The sequence below is a fragment of the Hyaena hyaena genome, unplaced genomic scaffold (genome assembly GCF_003009895.1).
Source record: "Hyaena hyaena isolate Hyena2069 unplaced genomic scaffold, ASM300989v1 scaffold_539, whole genome shotgun sequence".
NCBI lineage: Eukaryota > Metazoa > Chordata > Mammalia > Carnivora > Hyaenidae > Hyaena > Hyaena hyaena.
The window spans coordinates 716,500-732,357 of NW_024081169.1; the positions used below are offsets into that span (position 1 = coordinate 716,500).

The 15,858-nt window shown below is 44.5% G+C and overlaps 1 long non-coding RNA gene across 1 annotated transcript; it reads left to right on the top strand.

Annotated features, from left to right (window-relative positions):
* Positions 1 to 1,252: 1,252 nt before the first annotated feature.
* Positions 1,253 to 3,012, top strand: LOC120247642. Its single transcript, XR_005532372.1, has 2 exons — positions 1,253 to 1,372; positions 2,125 to 3,012. It is a non-coding gene; the product is annotated as an uncharacterized LOC120247642 (long non-coding RNA).
* The last annotated feature ends 12,846 nt before the right edge of the window (positions 3,013 to 15,858 follow it).

The window sequence follows — 15,858 nt, forward strand, 5'->3', positions numbered from 1 at the left end:
AAAAACTGATCATGGAAAAAAGACTGTCCGGGGTCTGCATCAAACTCTTCTTGCTGTGCCCTCCCTGCCTGAGGAAGGGAAGGCTTAACCTCATTTTAAGTAGGGTGACCGTATAATTTATTATCCAAAATGGGACAATTTGGAATGTGGTGAGGGGTGCTATTAATAATTACACCTGAGTGACAGCTCTAAAGCAGGTCACCCTGATTAAAAGAGCTCGCCACTAGGATACAGCCTTGCATCAAGAGGCCAACCTGTCAGTGCTCTTCAGTCCCAGATCATTGTTTCCAATTGCCCCTAGGCAGAGGTCAAGATGGCAGCCATTAAACTGAAAACTGGAAAGTGAATCTAACCCTAAAGATTTTTTTTTTTTAATTCGTTTCTAGGAGAGAGAGAGAGACAGCGTGAGCAGGGGAGCGTCAGAGAGAGAGGGAGACACAGACTCTGAAACAGGCTCCAGGCTCTGAGCTGGCAGTCAGCACAGAGCCCGATGCGGGGCTCGAACCCACGAACCGCGAGATCATGACCTAAACGAAAGTTGGACGCTTAACCGACTAAGCCACCCAGGCGCCCCAGGATTTCTCTTAAAAGACAGACAGCTCCAGCCCAGGGTCTACAGTGTAGACGAACTCCATATTGCTGAGCTACCCCAGCAAGTGCGTGGCCAAAGCAATTGAGTCCTGAAAAGGGAAACCCTCCCCAATTCTCATCATGGTTGTGGTCATGGATGCAAATAATAAGAATCTTTCTCAAGAGGTAACGTGGCGATAGCTACATTGCTCCAAGAATTCCATTCCTTTCATGGCAGGTAATTCTTGCAATTTTCTAATTCGCAGAACTAAATGCATCCTGTAGGACAATCTCCCTGCTTATTATTTCCCCTTGCCTTTGCTTTCAGGTGGGAGTTACCCTATTTTTCCCCCTGCCACTTTACAGTGACTGTGTGGGGAATCATCAAATTTGTAGTTTCGCCGTGAGCTGTGAGAGAATAGAAATCACTTAAAGGTCAGGAACCAGGAGCTAGACCTGAAGTTAAGTCTTCTCCCTCTGGGGTGTGGGTGAGTACATTTTCATGTGTGTCCATAATCATTACATGCTATTAAGTTGGGACATTTTAATTTTTTTAACATTTACTTATTATTGAGAGACAGAGACAGAGCATGAGCATGGGAGTGGCAGAGAGAGGCGGAGACACAGAATCTGAAGCAGGCTCCAGGCTCCAAGCTTGACGCAGAGCTCAAACTCACAAACCGCAAGATCATGACCTGAGCTGAAGTTGAACGCGTAACCAACTGAGCCACCCAGGCGCTCCAAGTGAGGAGATTTTAAATATCATGTGTATAGAAGGAGGGGAGCCAAGAGATGGCCTATGGTGCGTGGCTATTATTTTTTGATGTCTCAGCTTGCATTTCCGCTTATTTTTTTTTTTAATGTTTTATTTATTTCTAGGAGAGAGAGAGAGACAGTGTGAGCAGGGGAGGGTCAGAGAGAGAGGGAGTCACAGACTGAAACAGGCTCCAGGCTCTGAGCTGGCAGTCAGCACAGAGACCGAAGCGGGGCACGAACCCACGAACCGCGAGATCATGACCTAAGCGAAAGTCGGACGCTTAACCGACTAAGCCACCCAGGCGCCCCTTGCATTTCCGCTTATAACAGTGCCCTCATTTGCCTTTTGAGAAACTGTCCCTCCCACAACTTTAGTCTTGTCTGGAAAAGTCTTTCACCTTCCCCACCTCTACCTCTTTGTCTTGCTGCTCCTGAGGCAGGTCTGTAACCCAGCAGCCCGGTGGTGCTCCCACATCCCACAGACCAGGGATGGGTTCAGAATGGGCAGATCCAGAAGCTAAGGTGAAAGAAAACCCTCTTGCTCCGTTGGAGCCACTAATTGAAAAGGCCACATAAATCTGAAGCTGCTAGAGGTTGGAAACCATAACCTGAATGTGGCCTCAACATAGAGAAAAGAGCGGAGAGGAGGGAAAGACAGAGAAAGAAAAAGAAGCTTACCTGAAGTCTTAAACCCAGCCATTCCTAACCTATCCCACCTGTCAGTCATATGAACGACTCAATGCCCCCAACTATCCCTGTGTTTAATCTGATTGAATTGGATGCCCACCTCTTCCACAGATAGAGTTGTAACTAAACGCGGAGATTTCAAGTGCTTTGTGGCGTGGCTCGTCATGTTTTTCGAGAAAGAGGGAGGTGAGCAGAAGACAAGGTTGGACGCACCTGGACCGCACGTCAGTGGAATGTTCTTTTCTCAGGAGGCGCCTGTAGTTGCCCCTGCTAATTCCATCATCCGGGCTGGTTAGGACCGTGGGTGGGAAACTAACCGTCTTCTAGGGTTGAAATGACACGGAACGCAAGGATCAGTCAATGGCTGACTTGGGAGAGATCAGCCATGTTCTCATCTTTGTATCGGTGCTTTTGCTGAAAAATAAGTTAACTGATATATATATATATATATATATATTTTTTTTTTTTTTTTCAACTCTTACATTTATTGTGGAACCTGGTTTGTTTATTAATAGGTAACATACAACTTAGTTTTTTGTTCTTACTTTTTTGTTTCATTTTCTGGTGGCCTTTCGCTTCTTGTGTTAAGTTGGAAACCTTGTATTCTCTCACCAGGGCCCTCCTCCCTTCTCTTCCCAGAGCCCGATTTCCACCTTCAGCCCCAATCTCTTTGTGGCTAGATACTCCCCACACTAAACCTAACTGCCACCTCCTTGTAAAGACCTTTTCAGAACATTCTGCCTACAGGAGACTCCGCTACTTTCCCTCAGGCCTGTGTTTTCCTTCGTGTCTGAAACACTTTAATATAAACTTTGGTCTCCTGTCTTTTGTTTCTCTCCTGCAGCTAGAGTAGAAACTCTGTGAGTACAAAGTCTGTGTCTGTCTGATTCACAGTTTTGTCCCAAGAGTCTCCCACAGTGCTCAGCTCTTACAGCTCTTACAGCGGGAGCTCAAAAGGTACTTGGTGAACACATCGAATAAAGAAATATTTTTTAAGCATCTGCAAGGAGCATTTATTTTTTTATTTTTTTTATTTTTTATTTCTAGGAGAGAGAGAGAGAGACAGTGTGAGCAGGAGAGGATCAGAGAGAGAGGGAGTCACAGACTGAAACAGGCTCCAGGCTCTGAGCTGGCAGTCAGCACAGAGCCCAACGCGGGGCTCGAACCCACGAGCCGCGAGATCATGACCCAAGCGAAAGCCGGATGCTTAACCGACTAAGCCACCCAGGCGCCCCTGCAAGGAGCATTTAATGTTCACTTGTGGGTAACTTCTCTTCGATATTTTTTAAGTAAACTTTCTATTAAAGTATAATGTGTAAAAATGAATATTTCATCAATGTATAAAGGACTCAAATGTTGAAGACTGTCTTATTTCCAGGAGGAGAATTTGGGGATGGGAAAAGTGAGAGTGTTTTCCATCCAATCAAAGGAAGTAGAAGGAGGAAAAGGGGGATGCTTTTGCTGGGGTCAACTTGGCTGAGGGCTAGCTCTAAAATAGTCTGCCTCCTACAAGTGTTTCCCTTAGCGTGAGCCCAAGACTTTGTTTCCTTGCTGGCTTCCAAATAGCCTGGAGCCTCTTTTCCCTCAAGGGTGGGGAGAGAAGGAAAATAAATTGTGAGTCATGGGAAAAATTAGGTTAATAATACAGGCCAAGGTATAGATTTCAGTCACTTCTGTACTCCAAAAACTAGGAAGATATTTAGTTCACTAAGTTTTTAAGACAAATCTGTATCTGATTTAATGGAGAAATTTTGTATGGCCCTCCTTAAGATTAGAAGCAGGATATGGGGCGCCTGGGTGGCTCAGTCAGTTAAGCGTCCAACTTCAGCTCAGGTCATGATCTCACAGTCTGTGAGTTCGAGCCCTGCGTTGGGCTCTGTGCTGACAGCTCAGAGCCTGGAGCCTGCTTCAGATTCTGTGTCTCCCTCTCTCTCTGTCCCTACCTCACTGGCGCTCTGTCTCTCTCTCAAAAATAAACATACATTTTAAAAACATTTTAAGAGGCAGGGTAAGGATGCCAAATATCACTGCTACTCTTGAACATGATGCTGGAAACCTATGCCAGACCAACATGACAAGAAAATCAAAGGTATAAGCATTAAAAAAGAAGCAAAAGTGTTATTTTCAGATGATATAATCATCTACATGGAATAATTTATAAACCAAAACCATCTATTTAATATTCACAAATAATTTCCATTTCACAAATAAGGAGGCACTGGGAGGCTACACTAGCCCTAGGCTATTCAGAAGTAAACCTCGGAGGCTGAATTTAAGCCACGAGGCTGGAGGAATAGAAACATTCAGCGTGGGAGTGTGAAGGGAAGAGCCCGGAGCTCCCACCCAGCAGCCCGCCACCCCTGCGTGCATTCACTCCTGTGTTAGCGTATGCCTGCACCCTTCATGCCCAGAACATGGTACTGGGCACGCACAATGACAGCCGCAGGTATGGATGGCGATCTGGTAGAATAACTCTGTGACTGGGCTTACACAGCAAGCAATCAGGGCACAGAAGGAACTGAGCTTGTCAGAGTTTGCTTCCCCAGGGGGTGACACCAGAACTCAGTTTTAGAGAAGAGAAGTAGGTTTTCTACGTGAGAAATGGGGCACTTAAGGTGAGGACAAAGACCTAGGTGCCCCTGTGGCGGGGAGGAGGGGTGGGGGCAGGAGGGTCCCACAGAGGGACAGAGGCCAGAGAATGAGTTGCAGGCCCGGGTCCTGAATGACAGTGTGGGCTCTGTGAAAGAGTGTAGACAGGGGATGCACCACCGGGGGAATGAGACAGATTGGATAGAAGAGAGCATCTAGAAGGATAGACAAATTGAAAAGAGAAAATGGCTCAGTCTTCCCAGGTTGAAGGAAGAAGTTGAATTTCCTTCATGTCTACACTCAACATCAAAGATCACTTCCGTTACCATCCATTTTCCTGTAATTTACCACTAGTCACAGCTTTTATGACAGTGTTATGAAAACTTTTCCCTCTTCTGAATACGATTGCATTGAACCTTTAGTCCACTTGACTAGTACCCCCACACACACACACATCATCTTTTCTCTTGGGTCCCTGTGGCTTCATTACCGGGTTTAACATCTCCAATCAACCATGAGGGTCCCCCAGTATGGCTTTAATGAAACAGAAAAGAAAAATCCATTTATTCAACAAATATTGACGGAGCATTAATAGTGCTAGGATACCGCAGTAAATAAAATATGGTTCCTACTCTGAAGGAGTTTATGGGCTCAGTTATGGGCTGACCAAACAGATGATAATATTTAACACCAGGATCTGCAAACGTTACATGACTGTGTGTGCCAAGCCTTGTTCTTCCATATAGAAATCTGTCGATCATTTAATTATCTGGACAACCCTAGGAGGCAGGTTGTAGGAGGCATCCCCACCATCTCACCCTGCTACTGAGCTGGGAGCCCCACCAGCATGGCTCCTGTGTCTGTGACTTCTCCCCTTCACTTTAACAGCCAAATGACAATCTAGCGTCATCAGTGACATGATACAGACAGGTTGCATTAGAGAAATGCATCTAATCCAGTCTGAGGGGTCAGGAACCATTTTCTGGAAAAGTTTTCCTCAGGTGACAGAGGAAAGAGGGGAGGTGATTCTGGGTCACAGGTATGCTAAGCGCAAAGACTCAGTGCCCAGAAAGAACTTGGCACCTGTTACTGAACATCCTGGAAGGCCAAAGGAGGCCCGGATGAGGGACTGGAGGTGGGAGAGGGGAGGCATAGAAGTTAAGTCTGCTGTTTTAGATCTCAGCATTTAGTACTCGAAGAAAGCACATAGACAAGGCAATGGAACTAAGTTCCAGAAACTCCTGAGTCTAAATATTATATCCCTTTCAAGACATGATACCTTTTTTTTTCAAGCCAAAATTGGAGTCATTTTTGGGATTTGTGGATTCATTTAATGTCTTAGAAAAGTATTATTTTTTTCTGAGAGAGAGAGAGAGCACGCACATGTGAGCAGAAGTAAGGGAGGGGGAGGGAGAGAGGGAGACAAAGGATCAGAAGCAGGCTCTACGCTCTGAGCTGTCAGCCCAGAGCCAGATGCAGGGCTCTCACAAGCTGTGAGATCATGACCTTAGATCATGACATGATCATGAGTCAGATGCTTAACTGACTGAGCCAGTCAGGTGCCCCAGAAAAGTATTTCTTATTAACTACATGGCGTTACATATTTAGCCATTCATCTTTGTTGAAAGAAATAGAATTGCATTAAAATAAATATAAAATTACCCCTATGAATCAGTCACTACTATGATTGAACTGTCATTAAATTCAACATGTATGAGCACCTACTATTATGTCCAGCCACCAGAGGACACCTCAGTGAAGAAGATGGGGCCATGAGTTTGCACTGTGTACATTTCAGCAAATCCTGAATATCTTAGAAGTCTGAAACCACGATTTTTCATATTTGTGGAATATACGAAGTCTTTTTTGTCCAAACATCTCACCTTACAGATAAAGAAACTAAAGAGGGTATGTGATTTGCCCACATTCATACAGCTCAGTGCAGCGCCTGGCTGGGCACCGGACCTAGACTCCCACACTTCCAGGCCATTGCTCTTTCCAGTAATACTCCATTCGCTTATGTATTCTGAACCATGGGTTCAAGAGAAGTGTTGGACAAGAAGCCGCGTAGTGCTGTGGGTCAGGATTCCCACTGGAGTATTTCTTGAGCAATCTAACATCCTACCCCGCTCACCAGACAACAGCCTAGAAAAAGCCAACGTTGTCCAACTTACAAAAATGTTTTCAAAGTCATTATCTCATCCAAGCTTCAAGCGATCCTATGAGATAGACTCTGTGGATGTTATCCCCACGCAGATGAGGAAACTGAGCTTTGGAGTTCCAGTGGCATGAGCATGGTGACAATATAAGAACCAGGAGGGCGGGGTCAGCTGCCACGGACCGCAGTCCACGGAGATACTGAAACATCCCAGCAATTAATCAGAGATTCGGCGCCATTTACATCCAATTTCTGCCAACACTCTCAACACAAGTGATGAGATGTGAATTGTTTCTATTCTCACTCAAAAAGTAAGTGTCCTCGGATAAAAATATAAAAACACTCCTAGGTTTGTGGATTTACCTTAGTTGAGATTTTCTGTGATGCAGACATGCACATTTCTTGGTGTAATTAGAGCCTTGTCCCAATCTCAAGAAGACCTGAAGCTGGCAGCTGGATTCTGAAATCAAGGTATGACAAAGCACAAAGAATAAGAGATCTTTTCAAATATACTGGGGGAGCCTGGGTGGCTCAGTCAGTTGAGCAGCAAACTTTGGCTCAGGTCACGATCTCATGGTTCATGGGTTTGAGCCCCACATCAGGCTCTGTGCTAACAGCTCAGAACCTGGAGCCTGCTTTGGATTCTGTGTCTCCTTCTCTCTCTGTCCCTCCCCCCCACCACCCCCCGGTCTCAAACATAAATAAACATCAAAAATTTTTAATAAAAAAGGAGATCTTTTTAAATATAAATTTTAATCCCTTCATTATGTCTCCCATGGAGTCGTGTAATTGGAAATGACAACTGAAGAGAGAACAGATTGTAGAAATGTGGCAAATGTTTTATGGGTATCAAAGCCAGTAAGTAAAGAACAGAAAGGACATGTAAAAAAACATACTCATGGATTATTCAAGAGAAGTGTGAGCACATTGCTATTAAGGAATTAGAACAATAGGGTATTAGATTAAAAATTAAAAGTCACTTTTCACATACCACGAGTGGTCTTGCTACTCTCTCTCCCAGTGATTGAAGAAAAATGTTTTTTTAGGAAACATATCTTGAACAAGAGTAGGCAGCTACATCCAGGTAAGTTATCTTTGCCTTTGGTGAGTGTGAGTGACTAATGCTTTCCAGTTACGGGTGCTGGAAAAACTGTGAAACAAAAGATAATTCCAAATAAGTAAAATATTCTGCTATAGTTAGTACATAAAACAAATCCCTTTCTTTGAGCATCAAGAGAGATTTGATTTTTCTTTTTTTTTTTAATTTTTAAAGTTTATTTTGAGAGAGAGAGAAAGAGAGCATCCCAAGCAGGCTCTGAACCACCAGCACAGAGCCTGCTGCAGGGTTCAAACTCGAGAACCGTGAGATCATGACCTGAGCTGAAATCAAGAGTTGGATGCTTAACCAACTGAGCCACGCAGGTGCCCTGACATTTGATTTTTCATAATGGAACTGACCATCATCAGTCGTCCTTATTAAAGAATATGAGTTTGAAGGGAAGCCAAATGATCCAAGGGCTACATCTACCCTCCAGATCTCAATTTTTGTTGGCTGAGGCTCAGTTCTTTTACCCTACACTCTGTTTCTCACTCTAAAGTTTTTATTCCTTCTACTATCATACTTCCCACCCCAACACCTAGAGTCCTGGTAGACGTGCCACAGAACATTCAAACTCTGTATTTTATTCCCATTAAAAAAATTTTTTTAATCTTTTTTTAAAATTTATTTTTGAGAGAGACAGAGTGTGGGTGGGGGAAGGGCAGAGAGAGGGAGACACAGAATCCGAAGCAGGCTCCAGGCTCTGAGCTGTCAGCACAGAGCCCTATGCGGGGCTCGAACTCACGAACCGCGAGATCGTGACCTGAGCTGAAGTCAGATGCTTAACCGACTGAGCCACCCAGGCACCCTCCCATTTTTTAAAACTTAAGTATAACCAACATAAAATGTTATATTGGTTTCAGGTGCACAACATGTTGATGCAACAATTCTGTATAGTACTTGATGCTCACCATGGTGAGTGTCATCACCATCCGTCACCATACATTATTACAAATTGTTGACTATATTCCCTGTGCTGGACTTTCATCACCACTACTTCTTTATTTTATACCTGAACGTCTGTATCTCTTAATCTTCTTCACCTATTTCACCCATCCCCCCACCCACTTGCCCTCTGACAACAACCAGTTTGTTCTCTGTATTTTCGAGTCTGTTTGTTTTTTTGTTTTTTTTTTTTAATGTTTATTTTTGAGAGAGAGAGAGAGAGAGAGCAGGGGAGGGGCAGAGAGAAAGGGAGGCACAGAATCCAAAGCAGGCTCTAGGCTCTGAGCTGTCAGCACAGACCGCAATGGGGGGCTTGAACTCACGAACTGTGAGATTATGACCTGAGCCAAGTTGGATACTCAACTGACTAAGCCACCCAGGCACCCACCCCCATTTGTTTCATCTTTTAGATTCCACATAGACGTGAAATCATATGGTATTTTTCTTTCTCTCACTGACTTGTTTTGCTTAGCATGACCCCCTCTAGCCCCATCCATGTTGTTGCCAAAGGCAAGACCTCATTCTTTTCATGGCCGGGTAATATTCCATCGTATACATACACCACATCTTCTTATCCGTTCATCTATCAATGGATTGCTTTCTATTTTATACTATTTCCACTGGTTCTGGAGATGTTTTGTGCAAATTATTGGTTCTGTCTCCCCAGCTAGACTCGAGGCTTCCTGGGGCAGCAATCTTGCCTCCTGATTATCTTCATCTACTTCCCCCACTGAGAGCCTTGCTGCACTGTGCACAGAGTGCATTTAGAAGTGCCTGGAGGGGCGCAGCCCTCCCCTTTCTCTTCTATCGAACTCAGAGTAAGTACTCAGCAGTCACAAGGTCATGGCCCCGAGCAGATGCAGAGTTCATATTTTCCCAGAGGGCAGGTAAGGCCGAGGCTGTCCTCGGCCCTGTGGGCTCTCCTTCCAACTCCACTAAGCCTCTTCCCCGTCCTGCTTCCCAAAGTACACCTTCCCTGGTCCTACAATGAGTAGTCCGGCTGCACTTAGTTACTGGGCTCACTTCCTGATTCTTCTCAGCCAGAAGTCCTGTCTGGTCCAGCGCCTAATCCACACCTGCTCGCTTTTTTTGCCAACTTTGTTTCCCTCTACTACTCCAGGATTCTCCGTGTGGGCTTCTGTTTCTTCTGGCTGCTCCCAGGGGCACTAAGCCCATTACCAATGGACTCTAATCCTTGCTTTAATTATTGACACTCACGATCATTTATAGAGATTCCACACACCAGCCCATGAAATGGGAATTCTGTCCCAATATGGCTGTGTCCTATGTGCATTGACTCTACCCACATGCTCTCCTGCCTGGAACACGATCTGTAACTCTAAAGATAAAGTACTGCACATTTTTGTTCTCCCTGTGAGATTTTACTCATGGTCATTTGCTTTGGCTGTTGAATATAAACAAACCAGTTTAACAGCTTTGAAAGGTCAGCTTGAAAAGGAGCCAGTCAACCTGCGTACCCATTAAAAATAAATGGGGGAGTTATGGAGAGTTATTATATCTTACATCAAGACTTTTTTTTTTTTTTGTAGGGTGAGTGGAAAGCAGTGGCAGGTGGGAGGTGGACGGTTAATCGGGACTGTGTCCTTAGAAACATCTGTTGGGATGTTTGGGTTGATTCCATTTAAAGACACTGGAAAATCCGAACAAGGGTTTGTCCCAGGCTGGGGTCTCCAGTTAAAGATCATGTGAAGGGTTTTTGAAGACACAGAAACCAGGGGAATAACTATTCTAAGTATTCACACAGCTACATATAGAATGCAGTTTTAACTAGAAGCCAGGGATAAAAATATCTCAGTCACCACAAAACACCAGATATTTCCAAGGACCATACTGAAAAATTGTCTGACCGGGGCACCTGGGTGGCTGAGACTTCGACTCAGGTCATGACTTCACGGTTCATGGGTTCGAGCAACATGTCAGGCTCTGCACGGTCAGATTGGGATTCTCTCTCTCCCCCCCTCTCTCTGCCTCTCCCCCACTTGCACGTTCTTTCTCAAAATTCATAAATAAGCTTAAAAAAAAAGAAAAGAAAAATTGTCTGACCAAATAGAGAGGGAAAGAGACAGGAACTCTGAAGCCCGCGTTAGTGAATCAGGCTGGATTAAATGCCCATGGTTAATACCAGTAGCTTCTCCATCTGCATATTGCTTACGTTAACCCCCACTTCGCAGCCTACAGTAGAGTCAGTTTTTAAATCTGAAAACTCAATGTGTTCTGGACTGATAACCAGCTGAGGAAGGGCAGGGAAGAAGGAATAGGTGGGCAGGACTAACCTGCAGCCCCAAGGTAACAATGGAGCAAAATGAGTTACCAGATTCTCTTGGAGATGCAGATGAAGGAACCTATTGTCACCAAAGATAGACTCCTACCCAAGAGACCCCGAGGCATTACACTAGCACACCAGGACACAGGACAGTTTCTCAACTCTGTCTCCAGTTTGACCACGCGTTGGCTGTAAACGATGTTTGGGGAGAAGGGGTGAGATGAAATATATGTTTTTCTGCTTCCTGTGTCTCTATCAAAAATATAGGTACCTTGGGCACAGTTGTTCATCATCTACTTTCTTGGTAATCCTTTAGATCGCGGTGGGCTACTTTGCCGTGTTGTCTGATGACCTGATCAGGAAGGATGGTTAATGCATAGTCGTAGGCGGCCAGGGGCCAGTCAATCCTAAATGTTTAGAGCTGGTACCCACCTCGGGGACAGAGCTTTGAAGAAATAATGGTTGGTGATTGTTAAGAGCTTCCTGTGGTGCGAAGAGCTTTAAATGCATCTCTTCATTTACTCCTCCCAACAAACCAATTAGGCATGCCTACTTTTTCTGTTGTAAATGTGAAGACACTGAAGCTCAGAGAGACTAAGTAACTTGCCCAAGATCACAGAGCCAGTAAGTAATAGAGGCAGATTTTGAACCCAGGCCTGACTCCAGATCTCAGGCTGCTGATCACCGTGTGGTCCTGGGAAAGGCATCTGAAGGGCAATCTAATATTGCAGTCCTAGATTTAAACAATAAGGGAAAGATGCTTATTTCTTTGCACCCTTCCCCCAGTTTCCTTCATTTTATCACATTCTACATCCTGTTTCCAGATACCAGTATTGTGCTTTCAGTTGCATGGAGAGTTGTGAAAGGGTGAACTGTTTGTCTCCATGCAAGAATGCTCATTAGTCACATGGACCTGCCATTACATAGTATTAACATAGATGACAGTCTACCAGAGTGTGGAGGGGGGATGCGGAACGGAGGCATGTCCAGTCCTCATGCTCAGGAAGTTTACAAACTCCTGTAGAAGATAAGATGTTCAGATCTAAAAGATATTCCAAGACCGCCTATGATAAATGTTAAATCGACAGGAAGGAGAACTACTCTGCAGGAGGGAGGAGGGAGAGATCACTTCTGAACGGGCAGTCAGGGCAGAATTCCTGAAGGCAGCATCTGAAGGGAGAGTGAGGGTATTTATTTACATGGAGGCAGTGGAATCAAAAAATGAAGGCATGGAGTGAGGAAGCAAAAGGCGTGTTTGGGAGCAGTGAAAGCACCAGTTCTTCTCTGGTTACACGCAGGAGGGTGGGAGCAGGAGTGAAGCAAGAGAGGCAAGCTGAAATTAGATTGTAGATGCTTGAAAACAATGCAAAGTAGTTTTATCTCCTTGTAATACACAAGATCCCCGAGATAAAGCACCAAGCCTCTGTGGGCACTTGACAAACTGGGAGGTTGTTGTACACTTAGGACAGAAAGAGCAGGGGATTTGGAAAGGACGGTGCCTCTGAGTCGAAGCCTAGCTGTGCCGTTTACTAGCAGTATGACTTTGGCTACTTACTTAATTTTTCTGAGTTTCCATTTATCATCGGCAAAATGCAAGTCATTCCCATCGCACGTGATTGTAGAGCCGCAGTCAGCAAACCCTTTCCGTTATGAGCCAGTTGTGAATACTTTAGATAAAAAAATGCCATCTGGCCACCGCTATCATACAGCAAAGACACGTAGCAATACGTAAACAGATGATGGCAGCCGGGATCCAATAAAATTTTACGTACAAAAACAGTCAGCCAGCCAAATCTGACTTGTGGGTCATAGTTTGCTGGATTAAGTGAAATAATATCTGTAAAACATCCAGAACAAGATAGATGTTAAAAAACCATTCCCACACCTGTCAATTACTTTGACCCCCCAAAGTGTCTTGTTCCCCCATTGCCACACTCTGATGTAGTTGATACATATGCATAATATTCTTTTTTTAATTTTTAAAATGTTTATTCATTATTTTTGAGAGAGAGAGAGTGTGGGCACATGCAAGCAAGGGAGGGGCAGAAAGAGAGGAAGACTCAGAATTTGAAACAAGCTCCAGGCTCTGAGCTGTCAGCACAGAGCCCAACACAGGACTTGAACTCACAGACAGTGAGATCATGACCAGAGCCAAAGTTGGACCCTTATCCAACTGAGCCACCCAGGCGCCCCTTATGCATAATATTCTTTATCACTTTTTTTCCTGCAGTGCTGGCCACAATATTTTCCCATAAAAATGCACTTCAAAACTAATAAATTACTTAGGGTATTATTTGCAAAGAGCGTAAAGAAAAGGGATCTTTCTGGTTATAATCAGACATGATAGCCATGTCCAACATCTAGGGTGAGAGGACAGGAAGCAGTACCTTCCTTCTCTCGCCACTCAAGGCTAAGAAAAAGAGCATTGGAATTCCACCTGCTGCATAGAGAATTTGGAATGAGCGGGTGCCCCCTGATGGAGATTTATAGAACTGAGTGGATTCTGTTTGACTTTTCCAACTGGGCTTAACCAACGTGAAAATACCTTGTAAGCAGTCTACTCTTCACAAGTCCCCTCACCCAGCAACGGTGTTGGATGAGGATGATTTTGCTCCAGAAAATTGGAAAAGTGGTGGTTAAGGACTTCATGAGGTGAAATAGTAGAGAGAGAGGTTAGGTGCTGGGAGTGGACACAGAAGAGACTTAGCAGAATACATAGTGGGAGATATGCGCCCCGCCCCCCCCCCCAGAGTTGTACCGATTGGCAACACCATAACAAATGGAACTATGGTAAGAAACCATCAGCCCACTTCACTGAATTCTATCCCACTGCAAAAGTGTTCTAATTGAGCTCAATATACTGTAGGCAAAGCAGTCTTCAAGCTGATAAACCAAATGACACAAAACAGCCTAATGGTTCTTTACCCAAGTTATCAGTTGGAGTCAAGAGACACTCATTTGCAGCTGGTTCATTATCCCCTTCCTTCCTTGACGACAAGTCACTTCCTTAGTTGCTGAGTGAGGTTTGTTCACTATGGGACAAAGTCCCTGCATTGCAGAGTCTATATGGTCACCCTCAAGCCCTCAGGTAGTCACCCAGGAAAGAACTAGAAGCAGGACCATGGTAAACAAGGAAAGCCTAGCTTTTGCTCCATGCAGTAAAATCTCAATAAATTGTACATGGGGTTCATCTCTGAACTATTTGAATAACAGAATTTGCAAGGTAAATGAAGAGCAAACTCAAGATTGTGATAGGAAATGTTTGACTTAATAAAACAGGTCTGGAAAAAAAAAGAAAGAAAAAGAAGAGAGGTCTGAAACAAGTTGAAGTACAAATCCCCAGAGTCTTATTTGTTCCTGAGAGCAGTGGTTCTCAAATTCGGCTCCTACTTTTTCCACAAACAGAGAGGTATTTTGAACTGACTTTGAACCTAGTGGTTTCATTTCCCCAGAAAAAAAATGAAGTCAATGGGAAATTTCTCAGTTCTACCCATAATTGTTTTATCTTTCACTTCTACCAAAAATCTAGTATCCGTACAAAAGTAGTCCAAAAGTGAACACTTAATGTAACAGTATTTTATGTTTTCTTGTGGGGAGGGGTGTTGTTGTTTTTGGTTTTGGTGAAGAGTATGGTGACTTCAGATCGTTCCTCACCGGGACGTGTTTAATTCTTCAGCTTTGTCTAATGACAAGGAGTCTCCCAGTTGAATGCACTCCAGCCAATTCAACATCCTGTTTACTTCACTCTGCAGCTGATGGAATGAGAATTTTCTCTGCTTGGTTGATACCCCATTGTAAAGACTTGGGCTTTCCACCTGCTCACAGGATTTTTCAAGATGGCGCTCCACAGCCAAAGCCCAGTTACTTCTCTTTGGTGATGATCTGTGGCTCCGTTTCTGATCATCTGGCTCACTTTCCTATGAGTCTTGCCTTTATGCATGAGACCTGGTCTGGAAAGCCAACAGACTCTCCAGGTCCAGACTCTTCAAGAATTGGTGAGACACGTTTCACGCTGGCCGGGAAGAACTGGGTCTGCCAGATGTCAGACACACTCTTCAACTGACTGTGGGCCCAAGCTTCTGAAATTCTCAGTTTCTCAATTTTCTTGTCAAGGTTTAGCCAGTAGGCTTGCATCTAGAGATAAACAACAGTGCCCTCTAAAGGTCCTGTGTGTGCTCTGGGTAGAAAAGCTTTTTTTTTTTTTTTTTTTTAATTTATTTTGAGAAAGACAGAGACTGTACAAGTAGGGGAGGGGTGGAGAGAGGGGAAGAGAGAGAAAATCTCAAGCAGGTTCCGCACTGCCAACACAGAGCCCAATGGGGAGCTTGAACCCACAAAGTCATGAGATTGTGACCTGAGCCGAAACCAAGAGTCGGATGCTCAACTGACTGAGCCACCCAGGCACCCGAAGGGTGGATCAGCTTCTTCACTGCCACAGAAAATCAGAGGGAAAATTAAAACAGTTGTCCATCTGTGTCTAGGGAGGCCCATTCTGGATCCCAGGAGCCAGGTTGGTAGGGTAACCCATTATCCTGGTTTGCTTGGGACTGGGGAGGCTTTGGGGACATGGGACTTTCAGTGCTAAAACTGGGAAAACCTTGGGCACATCAGGATGAGTTGGTTACCCTCCTGGTTGGAATGAACTAGATTCTTGTCTATAATTGTAGTTCAGAAACATACAAGCTCTCTGGTGAATGAGAGAACCCCGAGGGAGGCAAAATGGTAGGGACTCTCAACTGGCCCGTAGAGAGCAAATGACCTAGAATAAAG